This window comes from Leopardus geoffroyi, chromosome C2 (genome assembly GCF_018350155.1).
Source record: "Leopardus geoffroyi isolate Oge1 chromosome C2, O.geoffroyi_Oge1_pat1.0, whole genome shotgun sequence".
NCBI classification, from domain to species: Eukaryota; Metazoa; Chordata; class Mammalia; order Carnivora; family Felidae; genus Leopardus; species Leopardus geoffroyi.
The window spans coordinates 119,701,905-119,720,191 of record NC_059333.1 but is presented as its reverse complement, the minus strand read 5'-3'; the positions used below and the strand labels follow the sequence as shown (position 1 = coordinate 119,720,191).

At 39.1% G+C, this 18,287-nt stretch overlaps 1 long non-coding RNA gene across 1 annotated transcript; it reads right to left on the bottom strand.

Moving 5' to 3' along the window:
• Positions 1-11,574: 11,574 nt before the first annotated feature.
• LOC123576175 lies at positions 11,575-13,102 on the bottom strand. Its single transcript, XR_006701205.1, has 2 exons — positions 12,939-13,102; positions 11,575-12,089 (listed from the first exon to the last, which is right to left on the bottom strand). It is a non-coding gene; the product is annotated as an uncharacterized LOC123576175 (long non-coding RNA).
• Between the last annotated feature and the right edge of the window lie 5,185 nt (positions 13,103-18,287).

The window sequence follows — 18,287 nt, the reverse complement described above, 5'->3', positions numbered from 1 at the left end:
GCTAAGTATGCCATGTGCTGTCGCCTAAAGCACTTGTACTCCTTTGACTTAATTTTCTTTTAAAGTTTTTATATTTAGGTTATTAAGAAAATCTATTGGTTCCTAGGGCGAATTTATTTTTACAGACTTTGGTGTCATTTTCCAGAGAAAAAGTAACTTGCTAGTGTTTCTAGTCTTTTCATATATGACTAGTTTTTGTTTTATCAGTGCATTTTTTTAACCCTTGAGTAAATCTTGGAGATCAGCTGCAGGCAAATCATAAAAAAAAGTGTGCTACAAAGTCCCACAAAGGTGGAGACCATGTATATTGGGTTTATTCCAATATCTACCATGATGCCTGGCTCATTGGACACTTGAGTGAGTCAGTGGATGGCCATATGGACGAGTAGCTTCATGTCAAGAATCTGTGGCTCAGAGGACAACTGGTATGTGAAGGAGCAGTATCTAAGCACCTATAGGGGATTGGCAACACTATTTCCTCAATCTACTGGTAGTATAACTTTAGGAGTATTGGTCTTATGATGAGGCTTCTGTTTTGGACTAGTGAATCACACCATTCCTGCTGCTTCTGACACTGGACACAGGATTCTGTTAGACACAGGATACACTTGGGAGTATCTTTATGTTCGCACAAGCGTGCTTGGAGTCTCTCCAGAGTGGTTCACATTTGGGAAGTTGAGATCGCTTAGTTCCTGTCATGACTTAGACAAGGGGTTGACTTCTCAGTATTTGCTACTTGTGGATTAAGCAAATGTGTATTGTATATACAGAGAACAGTGCTCTAGGCTCAGATCTGGCCCCTCTTAGCTGAGCGCAGGTCATTCCAGCTTTCTGAGTTTCAGATTGCTCTTCTATTAAAACAAGGAGGCTGCTTTTCTGATGTGTTTTCTAGCTCCAAAGTTTTATGATTCTATTTCAGGAACCACGTCTGCAATATTTCAGATACTCCCCTGTACAGGGTCCACTCATTCCTTGCTGAACTGAGAAACCACCTATTATTAGTCACTTTCTTTTTTGGAGAATTAGGCCATATCAGGCCTCTGTCTGTCCTTGGCCCTTATTCTAGGGCACAGATTCTCAGATTTCTAGTGCTTTAGGTGTAAGAGCTGAGCCTTCCATTCTGAGGCAGGTAGTTGTAGTGAGTTCATAACTTAGTTTACTGAGACAAGTACATGCCTAACAGAATTGTCACCTACTTGTTTATGAGATTACTATGTCTGCCAGCTGGGTACAAGCTGAAGAGAGCAAACCTGCATTTCATCACCTCTGCAACACAGAAAGTACTTTTGTTGTTTTTAAATTTTTCTAGATTCCAACACACAACTGTGAGAGAAAAATGTTATGCACAACTGGATTTAAAAAACTAGGCAAGAAAAAGAATGACTCCTCTGTTCTTGATGATTCCAAGCAAAGTGTATATTTTTGGAAAGAAGGAAGGAAGTTTTCGTTTGTTATGTTTCTTACTGACTTCTCATGACATTCATTCTGAGCTATTCATTATAATAGAAGAATGAATTTAAAGTGAAACCAATTTTAATAATTTTCATTCCCAGCCTTCAATATCTAATAACCTCTACCTGCTTCTCTCCATGTCTTTCGAGTCCTTCTCTCGCTTGAGATTAAGGGGATAAAATTGTCCCTCTGGGCAGAGGGAATGGAGAATCCAAGACTGGAGGGAGGGCAGCTGATGAGGAAGTGATTGTGGTTGTGTTAACCCACGCAGGTGATAAGACTGAGTGAAGGCAGGTTCAGTAGGAACAGGAGGGAGGTAGTTTTGAGAAATGCCAATCAAGCAGAAGGTCTAAGCTGAATGACAAGAAATCCAGAAAGACTGTATCTTTTGGTTTGGAGGGCCAGTGGATAGTGGTGGCACCAGCTATTGAGAGAGGAAAGCAGGTTTGGACAGAAAGATGGTCTGAGCTGTCTAAAGCATCCAAATGGTGATGTCTAAGAGATAGTTTATTATGTAGATTTGTTGCTAAAAGAGATTTGCAGGACTGTGAGCATGATATTATTGTTTCTATTTTTAAAGTCAGGTAACTGAGCTAAAGAGGTTAATTCACTTAGGAAAGTAAATTTACAAGAGATGATAGATTGGCATTCTGTCCTTGCTTTAAACATTTGGAGTGAGTCTTTAAAACAAAGGTGGTGGGAATCTTCTGAGAAAGCAAAAGCTTTTCTCTGAAAAATCTATATCAGAGTATCTTCCTGTCATCAAAGGAAACGGTGTTTGAGAACAATGAAAGTCTGGAAGAAGTGTTGATTCTAATATATCCTGACCTTTCCCCTGCCTCCCCAACTTTCTCTTTCAAAATGGGTACTAGCTGCCCTAGAGTCAACACACGTACAACAAACATGGGCTTCGGACAGGATCTGGGAGCCACACAGACCTCAGTGGCTCTGGGGTTTGCTGATTCTACTTCCTATCAAATAAACCATTTCATTTGATGCTGTGGTTCCTGTGGTTGCCATTCAGGTAGGGGGTTGAGAGAGTTTACAAGCAAAGTAGTGAACTCTTTCTCTTCTAGCACTGTTGGAAGCCAGATGCCTTCATTCTGTTCTCTTTTTCTTCCCCACACTCCTCCCTCATAGCCTTTTTATTCCTCTTCCACTCAACACCAAATCTGGTCCAGCCCCAGCACTGATCTCTTAACTCCCTTAGTTACTAGCTTTCTACCTGTCTGCTCTTGGTTCCGGCTTACCCTAGAGGTAGTGGGAACCCATGTACCACCTAAGCCCCATCTTGACTTAGTAAGCTAACAAGCCACTTGTAAACAGAGATGGTCCTCCAGAGATTCCTATTCTCACCCTGAGAACAATCCTATATTTTGCCTAGGCCCTAGCCCGTGCACACCAGGGCTTGTGTACCAGGACAACCCGACACATGATATAACATCTGCTTACTGCCATTATACATCCACTTTATGAGATGGTTAAAGCAACTTTTAAAACGTATTTTCCCAAATGTTTTTCTTTGATTCTTAGTTCTTGGCTCTAAATTTTAGTTGTGCCACCAGCATAGTCTCAGTAACTTTTTTTTTCATTTGAAGCCATTTTATTCCATTACCTACACTTTAATGCTTTGCAACTGCCATGAAAATTTTATAGACTAATTTTTAAAAGTACCACAAAAGTGAATTAGAGGCAGTATATCTTACAATATCAGAATACAACGGCATTACTCTGTATTTTCAGATCTCCTTGAATCTGATGATCCCATGGGGCTTTATGGAATACGTAGTAAATGTATCCTGGCTTGAAATTTTTGGTGCCCATGCTGGCATTTCTCGTTAGTACCTTACCAAGGGTTTTAGTAACTATATGAAATGGGAGGCTCATTAATACATATAAAATAAGTCAAAAGCGCCCATTTTCAATGGATAAATTTAGGATAGACTCTCTCAGCACTGGAACATCTGTGAGAGCATGGTACTGGTTAAGGCGAATGAAGACAAGCCTCACACTACTAAAAGGTACAGTGCAAAATTTGTCAGGTAGGAAATGGATGAGGCAAGAGGTGAAGGGAATTCATTCCAGTGCCTTTCCAGTAATGTACGTCTTTTCTTCCAAGATAAATGCCCAGTCTTTTATTTGCTTATTTTTGATTTATTTCCACTGCAGAATTTTTCAGATACTGCTAGTCTTTTGCTGTAATCAGGCCTGTGACAAAACTTCAACAGTCCTTATGCAGCATTGTCCTGTTTGCATAGGATCAACTGGGCTTTAGCAAATACTGTCCTTCAGTGATGTGGGCGGAAATGATCTGGCAGGAGCTATGGTGAAAGGGAAGGTTCTATCTAGGACATCTCATTCCCAGTTCATTGTGCGACCCATCAAGTGCCATTTCCTCTCCACTTAACAAATACTGTTCTGTATTGTTCTAATCTTCTTTATTCCATTGAACTAATATGTCTATTCTTTTGTGAAAGTCATGCATGGCATGAAAATGTTTGACTGTGATTAAAAATTGTTAACCTTCACTTTTACTATAAATAATAATTTGCAAATCTGGTATTTGCAAATGACTTAAATACGCCTGCTCTAGTCTCCTAACTTTTATACCCCTCTCCCTTTCCTTAGCTTTTGGTTCAGATAGGGATTTAAGAAGAAGACATTGTAAATTGGAATAAAAAGTATAAAGGAAGATAAGGTTCCTCTAAAATGTACGTACAGCAGAACAACCAGGAGGGCTTGTTCAAATACAAATTGTTGCACCACCCCCAGCCCTTTTACTTCTGGAGTTTCTGATCCAGTAATGTGGAATGGGGCAGAGAATTTGTATTTCTGTCAGGTTCCTAGGTAAGCTGATACTGTGCCATAGTTTGGAAACCACTGCTCTTGTAGTGTTGAATTGACATTTTTCTCTTAATCCCTTGCTTTTCTATGCCATGTATTTTGTCTTTTTCTATCCACCTAATGCAGCCTCTTTAAATGGATAGTGGCCTCCATGATCATGCATATCAGGAAAACAGCAAAGCCTACCCATCCTTAGCCATTCACAGGTAGGCCTTCACAGGTTCTTTGTCTAGCCCCTCAACATGCACTCACATCCCCCGTTTGGCTCCAGAGTTGGGCTTCCACTGTGGCCCTTGTCTTCTTGATGATTCCTTTCTGAAGAATTATCTTGGGTCGACCCAGAAACTCTCCTTAAAATCAAAATCCAATATTTTTACCCTTTTACCTTACACAAAATAGTGGATATGAGACACCTGGTCATTTTCCATTTCCTCCTCTGAAGTACAGCACATGGAATAGAATTGACTAATGAATAGGCTGAAGCCTGGATGGGTCTACACGTCCATCTTTCTTAAGGGAAGAGTATTGAATTTTTTATTTATCTCTTTAGTTTCTTTTTTTCCTGCATTTATACTTAAACACAGGTGGCTGTAGTCAATAGGGAACTAGAAAAGCAAATGTAGGGAAAGAAAAGTAAGCAAACCTGTTACCCAGGTACAATAGTCTTGCTGACCTCAGGCTTTGGGTTCACACTATAGTTTGTGTGCACTACAAAGCCTTCATGACATATAATAAATAATTATGATTGCTGTAATTTATAGAAGGTTTTATTTTTTTTTAATTTTTTTAACGTTTATTTATTTTTGAGACAGAGACAGAGCATGAACGGGGGAGGGGCAGAGAGAGGGAGACACAGAATCGGAAGCAGGCTCCAGGCTCTGAGCCATCAGCCCAGAGCCTGACGCGGGGCTCGAACTCAAGGATGAGTGACCTGAGCACGAGATGGTGACCTGAGCTGAAGTCGGCCGCTTAACCGACTGAGCCACCCAGGCGCCCCTAGAAGGTTTTAATAAATGCCAGGAGTAGACTAACACTTCTGTGCCTTCACTCTTATACCTGACGGCATGCCATGCAGGTCTCACTGTATTTTCCAAGGAGGAAAGTGAATGTTAGAAATTTAAATAGTTTGCTCAAAATCCCTCAATTGAGTAATTGACAGTGCTGGTATTTGTACTCAGATCTCATGCCCTCAACTCCTCGAGTCCATCTCGTGCAGTCAGCAGGATACTTTAAAAAAGAAAATTACTTTGAGAAGGGAAAACAATTTTGCTGTGGGAAGCTAGTGGCAGCTCGTGTAAAGTGATCTGGTAACAATAGGAATGGTGAGAATAACAATACATATTTATAACATTTACGGTAGCTGTATTCCAGGTTATGTGCTCTATGTGACTTGTCTCATTTAATCTTTAGAACAACAGTGTGATACAGACGCTACTGTCCCTACAGTGCTTTCTAGCCTTAATGACCCTTATGTGCATTTCAGTGTGATCAGTTTGCTTTTTGACATCATCCAAGTTTCATAAACCTCCTTGGCCTCAAGTTCCTCACCTGTAAAATAAAGTGGTTGGATGACAGGTGGTTTTCATGCTACCGGCTCCCCCATTCCCTAATAATGTGACGTCGAGGCTGTCTTATGAATTTTGTCCGCAATTCCAAATTCTCTCTTGCTCTTTTCCTCCTTTCAAATCTTTTCCTCTAGATGAGCAAGGGATGAGAGACATTCTTATTATTTTATGATAAACTTGTACTCCAACAAGTCTCCTGTAAGCTTTTAATTAAGAAAATAAAGCATGCTCATGAAAAAATAAATAGTACAGAATTCTGGAATGTAGAAATCCCCTCTCTATTTCTGTCATGCTCCCCATCTCCTACCCAGAAGAAGTTACTTTTAAGTTTATAGATTCTTCAAAATTCTGCATAACAAAATCAATTTCCAAACTTTCTCTCTCATAGGTAGCCAGATTTCCTTGTATCTGAGGTGTGAGTAAAACATAAAAACATTCTGAGTAGTGGTACGTACGTGGATTTTGTAGACATGAGTGACCATATATAAAAGAAAAAAAGCATCAAAACCTGATCAGGTCTAGTCACTGGGAACATGTTGAATTTATCACACACAAAAATGGCTTCAGTGTCTTGCACAAGTTTATAGGTGCTTTCATAGTCTTCTGGGAGTGGGGGGCAGTGGAAGCACCTTATCATACTGGTTGCCCAGCTCCACCCAGTGGGGTAGGGTGAAAGCAGCAGTAATGGTGGCCAAGAGTGCAGACCCCAGAGCCATACCACCTCGATTTGGATCGCAGCACTGACACTATTTGAAATGTTGCCTCTTTTTGCCTCACTTTCCCCATGTGTAAGGTTGCTTTGAGTACTAAGTAAGTTAATATTTGTCAAGAATTTCAAACAGTGCCTAGAATATCGTAAACATTACGTAAATAAAACAATGCAGAATCCCTTTCTACAGTCATTCTGTCACTCCTGAGAGTTTATCTTGTTCACAGTTGTTCCTGAATGTCTAGCGTGGAGTTTGGCAAATTTTAATTACTCAATTCATGTTTTTGAATGAATAAGGGTTGAATATTTCCAGAGTTAGGGATCGGAACTCCACAAATAAACTCATTTCCTAGTTGGATAGCTCTAGATAATAGAAAATATTTTCCTTTACTAAGTCAAAAGCTGTGTCATCTCTAATTTCTTTTTTTTTTTTCAACGTTTATTTATTTTTTGGGGGACAGAGAGAGACAGAGCATGAACGGGGGAGGGGCAGAGAGAGAGGGAGACACAGAATCGGAAACAGGCTCCAGGCTCTGAGCCATCAGCCCAGAGCCCGACGCGGGGCTCGAACTCACGGACCGCGAGATCGTGACCTGAGCTGAAGTCGGACGCTTAACCGACTGTGCCACCCAGGCGCCCCTCATCTCTAATTTCTACTGATTATTCCTGGTTCCAAATTCTGCAGCAACTCACTGTGCCTCCTGCCCGTTGAATTGGTGGCATCTCTTAACATATTTTGAAGATCGTGTGCATGCTCTTTCTCTTTTTAGAGTGAAGTATTCCTCAGTAATTATTCTATAGGTTCATGTCTGGCTGTGTTCACGGACAGTATGCTGTTTGAGCTTCATATGTATACATAAAGCGCTCAGAAGAATTACATGCAGTAATGCGTGTGCAAGCAGTTAGCTCAGGACTTGCTACAAAGTAGGCCACTTAAGAATTTCAATGGTGTTGGTGTGTGTGGGTGGCTCAGCGAGTTAAACCTGTTACTCTTGATCTCAGGGTCGTCAGTTCAAGCCCTGTGTCAGTGCAGTTTGTCATCAAATGCGGCTCCTATTCTTTAACAGACCTTAGATCAGGCCCTGATCATTTTTTACCTCGATGATTGTGTGTACTTCCCTCCTTCCAATCTTTCCTCTATATTGCTACAAGAATTAAAATTCCTAAGTAGATTTTATCATAATACTGGCCTTCTTAGAAATCTCTGGTGATATCTCTGCTTAAAGAAGAAAGTCATTTTTGCTTAACCAGATACATGACTAGCTTTTTTTTTTTTTTTTTTTTCAACGTTTATTCATTTTTGGGACAGAGAGAGACAGAGCATGAACGGGGAGGGGCAGAGAGAGAGGGAGACACAGAATCGGAAACAGGCTCCAGGCTCTGAGCCATCAGCCCAGAGCCCGATGTGGGGCTCGAACTCACGGACCGCGAGATCGTGACCTGGCTGAAGTCGGACGCTTAACCGACTGCGCCACCCAGGCGCCCCAACATGACTAGCTTTTTAAGCTATCTTCCTGGCCTCATTACGTGGCCATTTTTCTCCTTATATTGTGTGTTCCTAGTCAGACAGGTAGGCGGGACAGATGCTTTTGTGTCTTTGGATCTTTGCACATGCAGTTTTTTGTAACCTAGAATGCCTTCTACTCTCTGCTTTGTAATAACCTTTTACTTACCAAATCCTTCCTAATATTTTGTAATTATTCACATACCTCCCTCCTCTATAAAGCCATCCCTGAGTCTTCCAGACAAAATTCATCATTTGTTTTTTGTATTGACTTAATGCATGTTTATACCTCTTTGGGTATATAACACATTGCATTTTAGCTATTCGTTTATGTGTAATTATAGTTGTTAATCACATTTTATTTAGTATCTTATAGTTAAAAATGTTTCTACTTCTATTTAGTCTTCATAGTATGAAAATCAGAATTCCTATTTTATATATAAATAAAGTTGGAGGCAAAGGAGTCTCTGAATATGGTAACACCTCAATGATTTCGATGGCATTTCCTTAGACTTACCATGTAGGAAGCATTATCCTAAGTGTCTTGCAGGTAGTGAATCATTTAATTCCTTACCATAGCCCCATAAGGTTGCTACCAATACTCTATTTCATTGATTTTTAAGATCTATCTTGTTCAGTTAGCTGTTGCTGCATAATAAAACTCCCCCAAATGTAATGATCTAAAATAATAAGTACTCTTGCTCATGAACCTATAGAATGTTTTTGCGGATCTAGGTGGGCTCAGATAGTTTTATAAAAGCTTGTTCATGCATCTGTGGTTCACTGGTGGGTAGGTTGGATGCTGAGTAATCTAGCAAGACCTTGGGTAGATTGCATTGGCTTTATTCCACATGATCTCTCCACTTCCTAGCAAGTTGGGGGGGGGGTGGTGGACGGTAATTTTCCTAGTAATAGTGGAGTTCCAGGACCAAGTGGAAGCATGCAAGGCCTCTTGAGCATCAGTTTGCAAATAGGCACATCATTTGTCTGTCGTATTGTATTGGCCCAAACAGGTCATAGGGCAAGCAGAGTTTCAGGTGTTGGAGAAATAGACTTCTTCGGGGGGGGGGGGGGGGCGCTGCAAAGACATGCTGCAAAAGATGTGGTCTGAGGGAAAGAAAGACTTGGTGCCATGTTTACAATGAGCTGCCATGTGTCTTTTTTTTTTTTTTTTTCTGCATTGTAACATCTCTGAAATTGGTCTTATTATCATTGCTGGCTTCAGCCTGGGTTTCCATCAAATTCTTGCAGATATGATTTGCGTTTGCTTCTGCCCGTCACCTGGATCATGACCAACCTAAGGCCACTTTCAATTAAATTCTTTTTTGAGGTTTTTCAGACCATACGGCTAGGGTGAATTCAGCCTGCATGGACACGAACTTCCTGTTTATATAGCAGGGAACATATTTCTTCCGTTTGCACTCTATGTCATAGTGGAGGCATGCAAGTTTTCTGGCACTTTTCTCTGTGTGTCACGTCTTTTTCTCATTTTCCTTACATTGAAGTCCTGACCCTTTGACAGGTTCACTTTACACTGGATCTTCCTTTCAGCTCTCTGCTTTGGGTGTTTTTCTTTTGTAGTAGTGTATCAGATAAGGGTGCGTTTCACAATGAAAGACATCTTAGATAAAATATGCCATATCTCTACTATAAAGATGAGGAATTTGAACCACGATGAGTTTAATGAAGTTGCCAAAGGCCTAGCTGTTAAATAGTAGAAGAATTAAAGCCCAAATACTGTGGTATAGGACCCCTCCTACTAACCACTGCCACTATTCAATATATCAACTGAATATTTAGCTTTAAAAATGCATTATAGCTTAGAAATTTCCATATATTGTGCCTTTTATCACCAATTGTCTTGGCGATTCTGACAGTAGACAGGGGTTACATAATTTAATATATACATATATTAAAAGATTATATATACGTATATAAAAGATCAAATATAAATAATATGCTTTGTCTTTCAGGCAATACACATTATTTTATTAGTGACCTAACTTTATGAAGTTAATAATATATGTAGTTCAAGATCTGAAGTAAGTCTATTAAGAGAGACTTTCCAGCAGCTTCTAAAAAAAATATTTCCGCAGTCATACTATTATAATTAACTTTATCTCCATCCTCATATAATACTGAATCTCCCCAAGACTATAAGGCTCATCACTACCTTTTGTCTGATAAATGTGTCCACCTACTAAATTATTCACTGTTAAGAATAGAGGCCACATAATTATTTGAGTCATTCAAATTCTTTAATTCAAATAATTCATGTACAGTAGACAACTAACAAATATTAATGAAAACATAATGAATTAAAACCCCAATAACAACATTTTTATCTGTGAAAAAGCTATGATTTTGAAATTTAATATTCAGTTTTTTAATTTTGCAAAGAATTACCTTGTTGCCCAAAGCTGTTGTTTTTTTTTTTTCATCTAGCTTTACAGTTTAGAAATATTAAACACTTTTTTAAAATTTCATACAAGTTGAGATAAGCTCTGAAATATTTGCCAATAAAGAACCCCAAGTTTTTCTCAGGCTGCGAAGCAGCAATGGGACATTAAATATTTAAAAACTCTACAAAGTTTTCTCTCTGAGCTGCCAACCTTTTCTAAAGAAATGTATTAAAAGAATTCCCTCCAGTCTCTATAAGATACCTACATTTCATGAATACAGGTAATACCTTTCCCTCTTTGCTGTAAATAAATCTAAAATTTCTTCTTACTGAAACTCCTAAAAGTAAACATATGATGTTTTTCTCATCAAGCTATAAGGAGGTCCCTAAATAGATTTTCACCACCTACAAATAGCCAGACTTTGGTTATTGGAAAGTGCCGTGTGTTTCTCAGTCTGGCACCTTGGTATGTGGGTTTTTAGTTTTCTTCCAGTTGGAGATGTGTGGTGTCAGACTGTAATACTAATAAATAAGACAAATAGTTCAGAATCTTTTTAATTTCTTAAGAGGTTTTCTGGGCATATTTAATTTAACAGAACTGGGGGTTGACATATCCATATTTCATTTTGGGTAAATAAAGCAGTGATCTTCTAATAAATAAACATTTTTCAATTATTTTTTGACTAAGATTCTCTCTGAAATGCTATATTTTACCAATTTTGGTCTCACTTTTTTCCTGCTAGCCCTTTACTTGGTATTTTTCTTCTTTCTCATCTTTTTTTTTTCTTTTTACACTGCATTATGTTCAAAGAGATTTTGTCTTTCTCAAAGCGTGACTAAAATGTTAAATATTTAGCTGTTATTCTTCATAATTATTTGGTTGCTATCATACTATGTGTTTCTCTTTTCAAGTCAGCTTTTCAGGCATCTGTTGCCTTTAAAGTTTCATTTACTTTCAGCATAATTCCTTGAAAATTATTTCTGCTCAGCAAATTATTGGTGGATATCATAACACTAGAAAAAGGATAGTAACTAACTTTTTACTTAGTAGTGTTTTAAATGCTTTATTTGCTTCGAAATAATACAGTTAAGCCAATGAAAATGTACAATGCTTTTTAGTTTTAATGACTAAATGAAGAAAAATCTTAGATAAAACACATTACACTAAGAGTAGGTTTGTTGTGTTGATTTGGAATTTACAGAACTATTACAGTGTAGAGAGACTCTGAAAGCGTGTTTTGCTTAACCTGGTCAGAAATGGAATGAAATTAAGTCTGTGTGATGGTCTCCAGTGATGGCTGACATCAGTTCCTTCGGTCTCCATACATACATGCCGCCCTCCATCCAAAAGTAGAGTGTAATTGTTCTTCCTGTAATTCTGCGCTGGCCATCTGACTGCTCTGATAAAGAAAATGTGGCATACGTGGCATTCTAGGTCTTCTGGGTCCAAGCCATAAGTGGACCGGGGGCTTCCTATTTCCTCCTGTTTGGAATCCAGTGGCCATGCTCTGACGAAGCTCGAGTAGCCATATAGATAGGTCCACATGGAGGAGTACCAGGGGCTGTGCCTTTCAGCTCCACCTGAGCTCCCAGATGGTGGTCAGCACCAATTTCCTGTTGTATGAATAATGTATGAATAAGCCCTTTTGGACCTCGCACCCATCTCATATGAAGCACAAAACACACCCAGTCAACATGCACGTGTAGGGTTATATAACTGGTGTTAGTATGTAACTCTGAATAAGAGGAAAGGTTAAGAATAGGTCAGATAGGGGCGCCTGGGTGGCGCAGTCGGTTGAGCGTCCGACTTCAGCCAGGTCACGATCTCGCGGTCCGTGAGTTCGAGCCCCGCGTCGGGCTCTGGGCTGATGGCTCAGAGCCTGGAGCCTGTTTCCGATTCTGTGTCTCCCTCTCTCTCTGCCCCTCCCCCGTTCATGCTCTGTCTCTCTCTGTCCCAAAAATAAATAAATGTTGAAAAAAAAATTAAAAAAAAAAAAAAAAAGAATAGGTCAGATAATGGAGATGAGATCTGAACGATCAGGGAAATGGTACCAGGGAGAACAAGGCAAGTTCAGCATTCTAAACTCTAAAGTGTTGAGATTCTCATGGTGAATTGGGGGGCGGTTTTACCATGTTTCTAAAAGTAATGTCCTTTCCATACCCTCAGGACTCAGGGTATGTTTATAATCTAAAAAGGCTGTATTACTTTTAGCCAACAAATACACTGAAAAGTCAGAAAGGAGTGGCTAATCTCAGTAATTTTTGTGCATGCAAAGTATACCAGGGATGGATCAGGGGTCAGGTCACTTTCATGCTATTCATACCACTCTCCTGCCTTATCAGGGCATTGATCTCCTCTCGTTTCCTCCTTTAGCGTTAATTCTGTTCTGTCTTGTGTCCCTCACCCGCCTGGTTCCAGACAGTGTTCCTGATGCTTTTATTGGGAGAAGAAAGTTTGAGTACCTTAATGTCCTCTGTCTCCAAGACAATCTTGAATTGTACTGCCAGTTTTAATGCCAGTATTGCTTAGCATTTTAAGGGTTGTTAGGTGAAAATATTGAGTCTCTTTTTTCTTTCTCAATTGCTTTACAGAAGGCAGTCTTACTTTTCTTTGCATTGTGTATTCTGTATCCTAGGCAACCCCTCTTTGCCACTACTCCCCTCCCCCACACCTCACAACCTGTCACAAAAAAGACAGCCTCAGATTCTGAATCAGAGGGTCTTTTTGTTGATTTTTTTTTCAGAATATTTTCAGTCCCTCCACTTTCCTGATGAAATTAGTCTGCTTGTAGAGATTGGAACCCCTTCCCCACCAGCCCCAAAACGAAAAATGATTTTATTTCTGTTACTGAGATACCAGCCAGGCTTTCCTAAATTACTCTCATGCAATTCAGAGTGACTCATCTTACTGGCGCAGAGACATTGCTGGATTGATGGAATTTTTCCTTTATTAAAGTGTTACCACAAATTCTCAATATTCTGAAGGATCTGCAGGAGAATTTTCAGGGGCATTAGACTGGTATGCGGGTGTTCTCTCCAGGTCAGGGTAAAACCTCTACTCACCTGACTGTGGGAGCAAAAATGACTGCCTGGTATCTGTATTCCCGAATATTGTCTCCTGGCTTCCCACGGGTCTGTGAGGTTGCTACTTTTGTTCTTTTGTTAACTGCTCCTACTGGCTATTTTACACTTTAATGGTTTGGTGAAGTACCCTTGCCTCTGAAGCTGTTAACCTGAGAGAGTAACTTCCAAGAATTTTAAGGTTCATTAGAATATTCACAAAAGTGTGACTTCAGAAAAAAAAATTAAAGGTAGTATGGCAAGAGGGAAGTATTTTTGTGTAATAAAACCAAATGAAGTCAGGATTCAGAAATTATTGAAATCCATTAAGTCATCTTAAAGTAGTTTGTGCATTATTGGTATGAGGCAAAAATTCAGACAGTTAATGGCAGGCACTGAGGCCAACACAATAACACCAGAATCCATTTTAATTGTATGAAAGGTTTTATATATTGAATCTAATGGCACCCTTCAAGCTATTTGAAAAACTGAAGCATATTATGAAATTTTATAATCTGAGGTAACCAATTATGACTTTTTAAATTCTTAGACCACAGTGAATCTTTTTATGGAGTGTTCAGAACTATAGGTGTTATGTAAAAGTAATTCCTTGCAAATGCACAGAACTGTGAAGCATCATCAGTCCTTCTCTAAGGAAAAAGGGAAAAATTTGATCATCCAGATATATAAAAGTAAAAAGCTGGCTGATAAAAATGTGGGGTCAGTTCAAACATAGATTAAACTGACTTCTTGATGAATTTGATAAAATGCTCAGCTCTCAAGAATAGAGAGAAGCCTATTTGAAGAACTGGGACCCGTGAGAATATAGAGGTCATTTCTATGTTAAAGAGGACAATACATTATTTGCAAAATGCTACTCTTTCTACATGTTTGTCGCGAGTTTCTTGAAAATTAATGGTAATCTTCAGAAATAACTAACTGCTGTCAGTCCCTGTAGTTTCTGACAAGGTAGCTTGTACCATACTACATTCATTAGTAGGAGAATTAGAAAATATGTCAGCAGGACACAAAAGCTGATTGCAGATGTTTTCCCTCTCTATTAGGTGTGCCAATGGAGGGAAAGAAGTATTTTATTCAGGAAAACAGATACAATGAAGGATGATATGAAAATATTTTTTAAAAAATCCAAATGACCTTAGTTGCAAGTGATCTTAAATCTCAGAAGTCTCCATTTCATTTTCATATTATTCATTGATTTTCTTTTCTATTATGCTCTCCCAAATACTTTAAAATACTGAAGTATCTTCTAAATCCTCAAATCAGGATTCAGGAATTAGTGGGTTCATTGTTTTACTAAACTCCTTTTTGTAATTGTTTAGTGTTTTATTTGTTTTTATGAGAGAAAGACAGAGTGCGAGCAGGGGAGAGGCAGACAGAAAGGGAGACACAGAATCCCAAGCAGGCTCCAGGCTCCGAGCTGTCAGCACAGAGCCCAACATGGGGCTTGAACTCACGAACAGGGAGATCATGACCTGAGCTGAAGTCAGACGCCTCACCAACTGAACCACCCAGGCACCCCTGGTTTTCTTAAATTCTGATCATTCAGATATAGTTAGCACATGTGTTTCCTCTAGGTTAACTACCTAATTAACTAAAATACTTTATTCTTTCAGCACATCAGATAATTAGTGCTAATAGTCACAATGATCACATGTCAATATGAATTTTCCTCCTAATATCAGACCATATACTGAAATCCAAGGGATAGAGAGAGTCAAAGACATGTTCAGGAAAAGGAGTCTATGCATAGAAAATGTATACAAATGAAGTCATAGGATCGAAGATAGGGATTTGAGTGTGAAGATTTCTGGACAATAATAATAATCCCTAATGTTTATTGAGCACTTTTCATTTAGTCACTGTGCTCAATACTTAGCACAAATGAGGCAATATGAGATAACTGTTGTAACAGTACAAGACATAGGCCCATTTCAAGATGGGTGAGTACACTGAATGCTGAGAGATTAAAAGCCTTGCCCAATGCCATACAGCTAGTAAATGATGGTTGCTTATTTCAACCCAGATTGAATCCAGATCCCGAATTAGGGATTCACAATACAGCAGAGCAGGGCGCGTATGGTGGTACACAGAATTGCAGGCAGAGGATCTTAAGCCATTGGAGAAAGCTGAGCAAATCATTGTCTCCAAAATAAATCCAGAAAGTGTTCTTATTCAAGTCCGTGAGATGCTGGGTAGGTTTACCTCTATATTTATGTGCTCTAGTTTTTCTGCTTTCTTTCATTTATGAAAATTAGGGCATTGATTTGAAACCCAATTCCCCTAGCACTGAACAGGTCCTGCTCTGAATTTCAGGATGCCTGGGAAAAGCTTTGGTTAAGAGTAGATTCTTCCTTTCTCCGTTTCTCATTTCGTATTCCTGTGGCCTCCTGTTTGCTCTCAGAATTGTAACATTTCAGGTTCTGACCATTGTTTAGCTATATTGCCCCTTCTGCTTTCACTGTGAGAGTGACAAGCAGATGACAAAACAGGAAATGTGTAGGTGAGCTATTGCAAAGCTCTCTTCTGAAGGAAGGTGTCACAGATTTTTAGGAGAGCACTCTGAGCCTATATTTAAGATGTTACCGGGCTATTTGATCATAGAAGTGTACAAGCAGTTGTTAACTCTGTTTATTGGTGTATGACTGCAAAATTCATACACCAACTTTAATAAAAGGCTTGGAAAATGTTACCAGCCCCTCAACGCCCACCGCTGCTCAGAGGAGTTCCAAAATTCTATAAATTGATTCGAATAAATGCCCTTCTAGTTTCATAACAGAAGGTACAGTCTAAGGCTGGGACTTTCTGTCCCTTTGTGTTTTCAAAGTCCTACAAAGATAGGAATCTGCATAGAGGAATTGAATTTTCTGGTTTTATTAAGTCATACTAACACAAGAACAACAATAATGATGATAGGTAACATGTATTGAGTCTTGTTCTCTGCTTCTGGGAACTGTGCTTAATAAACACTTTGAAGCATTTATTAGCTCATTTAATCTTTACAACAACACTAAGAAGTAGTATTCTTATCAGTGCCCTCTTACTGATGAGACTTGGAAATTTTTTAACGTTTATTTATTTTTGAGAGAGAGAGAGACAGAGACAGAGCATGAGCAGAGGAGAGACAGAGAGAGAGGGAGACAGAATCCGAAGCAGGCTCCAGGCTCTGAGCTGTCAGCACAGAGCCCGACACAAGACTCGAACTCATGAACTGTGAGACTTCGGATGCTTAACTGACTGAGCCACCCAGGCACCCTGAGACTTGGAGATTTTAAAAAGCTTGTTCAGCATCATACAGCTGGTAATAGTCTAGTTTAAAACCTGCAGTCTCATTGAGGTGCTAAATTCTTATCCGTATCCGAGTAAAAGGCAAAAAATCCAGTGATTACCTGGATGTTTGGGCAATTGGTCGGTTACTTGCTGCTAGGATTGCAGTAACAAAATACCACAGCCTGGGTGTCTTAAACAGCCATTTATGTTCTCACAGCTCTGGAGGCTGGAAGTCCAAGATCAAAGTGTCAGCAGGTTCGGTTTCCTCTGAGGTCTTTCTTGTAGTTGGCCACCCTCTCACTGTATCCTCACATGGTCTTTTCTCTGTGTGTGCCCATCTCTGGAGTATATATTTGATTAGGGCCCACCTTATGATATCATTTAACCTTAATTATATTTTTAAAGGTCTTATTTCCAAATCTGGTCACATTCTGGGGTGTGCTGAGGTTAGAACATCAACATAAGAATTTTGTTTGGAGTATACAATTCAGCCCATAACACTTGCCATCACAGATATGAAATATCTCAGAGACCAAATTCTCATATTTAGATAGCCGAGTCAGCAAGTATAGGTGAATATAGGTCTTTGCTTTATTTGTAATGTTAGTATAAAATTACTGCCATTCATTAATTGAGTCAGTTTAAAGTACAAAGCCTCATGTTATTCAAGGAAGAATAAAGGGAAAAAGAATACCAAGAACTAATCATTATAAACTGGAAGTATGCAGCGTACCTCCATTTCTGTAAAAGGTTTTGAAAGTTTTCTAGTAATTCAATGATCAGTCTTCTTCTATAGTCACTGATATTTATTTATTTATTTATTTATTTATTTATTTATTTATTTATTTTTGAGAGAGAGAGAGGGAGGGGCAAAGAGAGAGGAGAGAGAGAATCTCAAGCAGGCTCCACACTGCCAGTGCAGAGCCCGATATGGGACTCGAAGTCATGAACCATGAAATAATGATGATCTGAGCTGCAACAAAGAATCGGATGCTTAAACGACTGAACCACGCAGGCGCCCATTTTTAAATGAGATGTTAAAAAGTTAATGAAAAGCCTTCAATATGAATAAAGAATTGCTTAAAAACTGTAATTTTTCAACTGTCTGAGCTATCTTTTCTAGTTCTACGCATTCCCCAGTGTTTGAAACTAGAGACCTTAACGTCCAGTATTGCATTTGTGGAAAAGAAGTCATTGTTGTGTCAGTCTTGAATCTCACTTTAGAACAACTGATAAAATGAGAGTCCAGAGCAGTGCAACTCACAATGCATTCTGAAGAAGACAAGTTTATGAGTTATTCCATAACAGCAGTTTTCTTACTGACACATTAGGGAAATTGTACATACTGTGATCTCCTTTTGAAGCTTCACAGTGTGAATCTAACTAAAGGATCGATAAAGTCTTAGAACAAAACCATTTGATCAGTGTTTTTGAAAAGCAATATTAATATAGCCCCAAACTGGT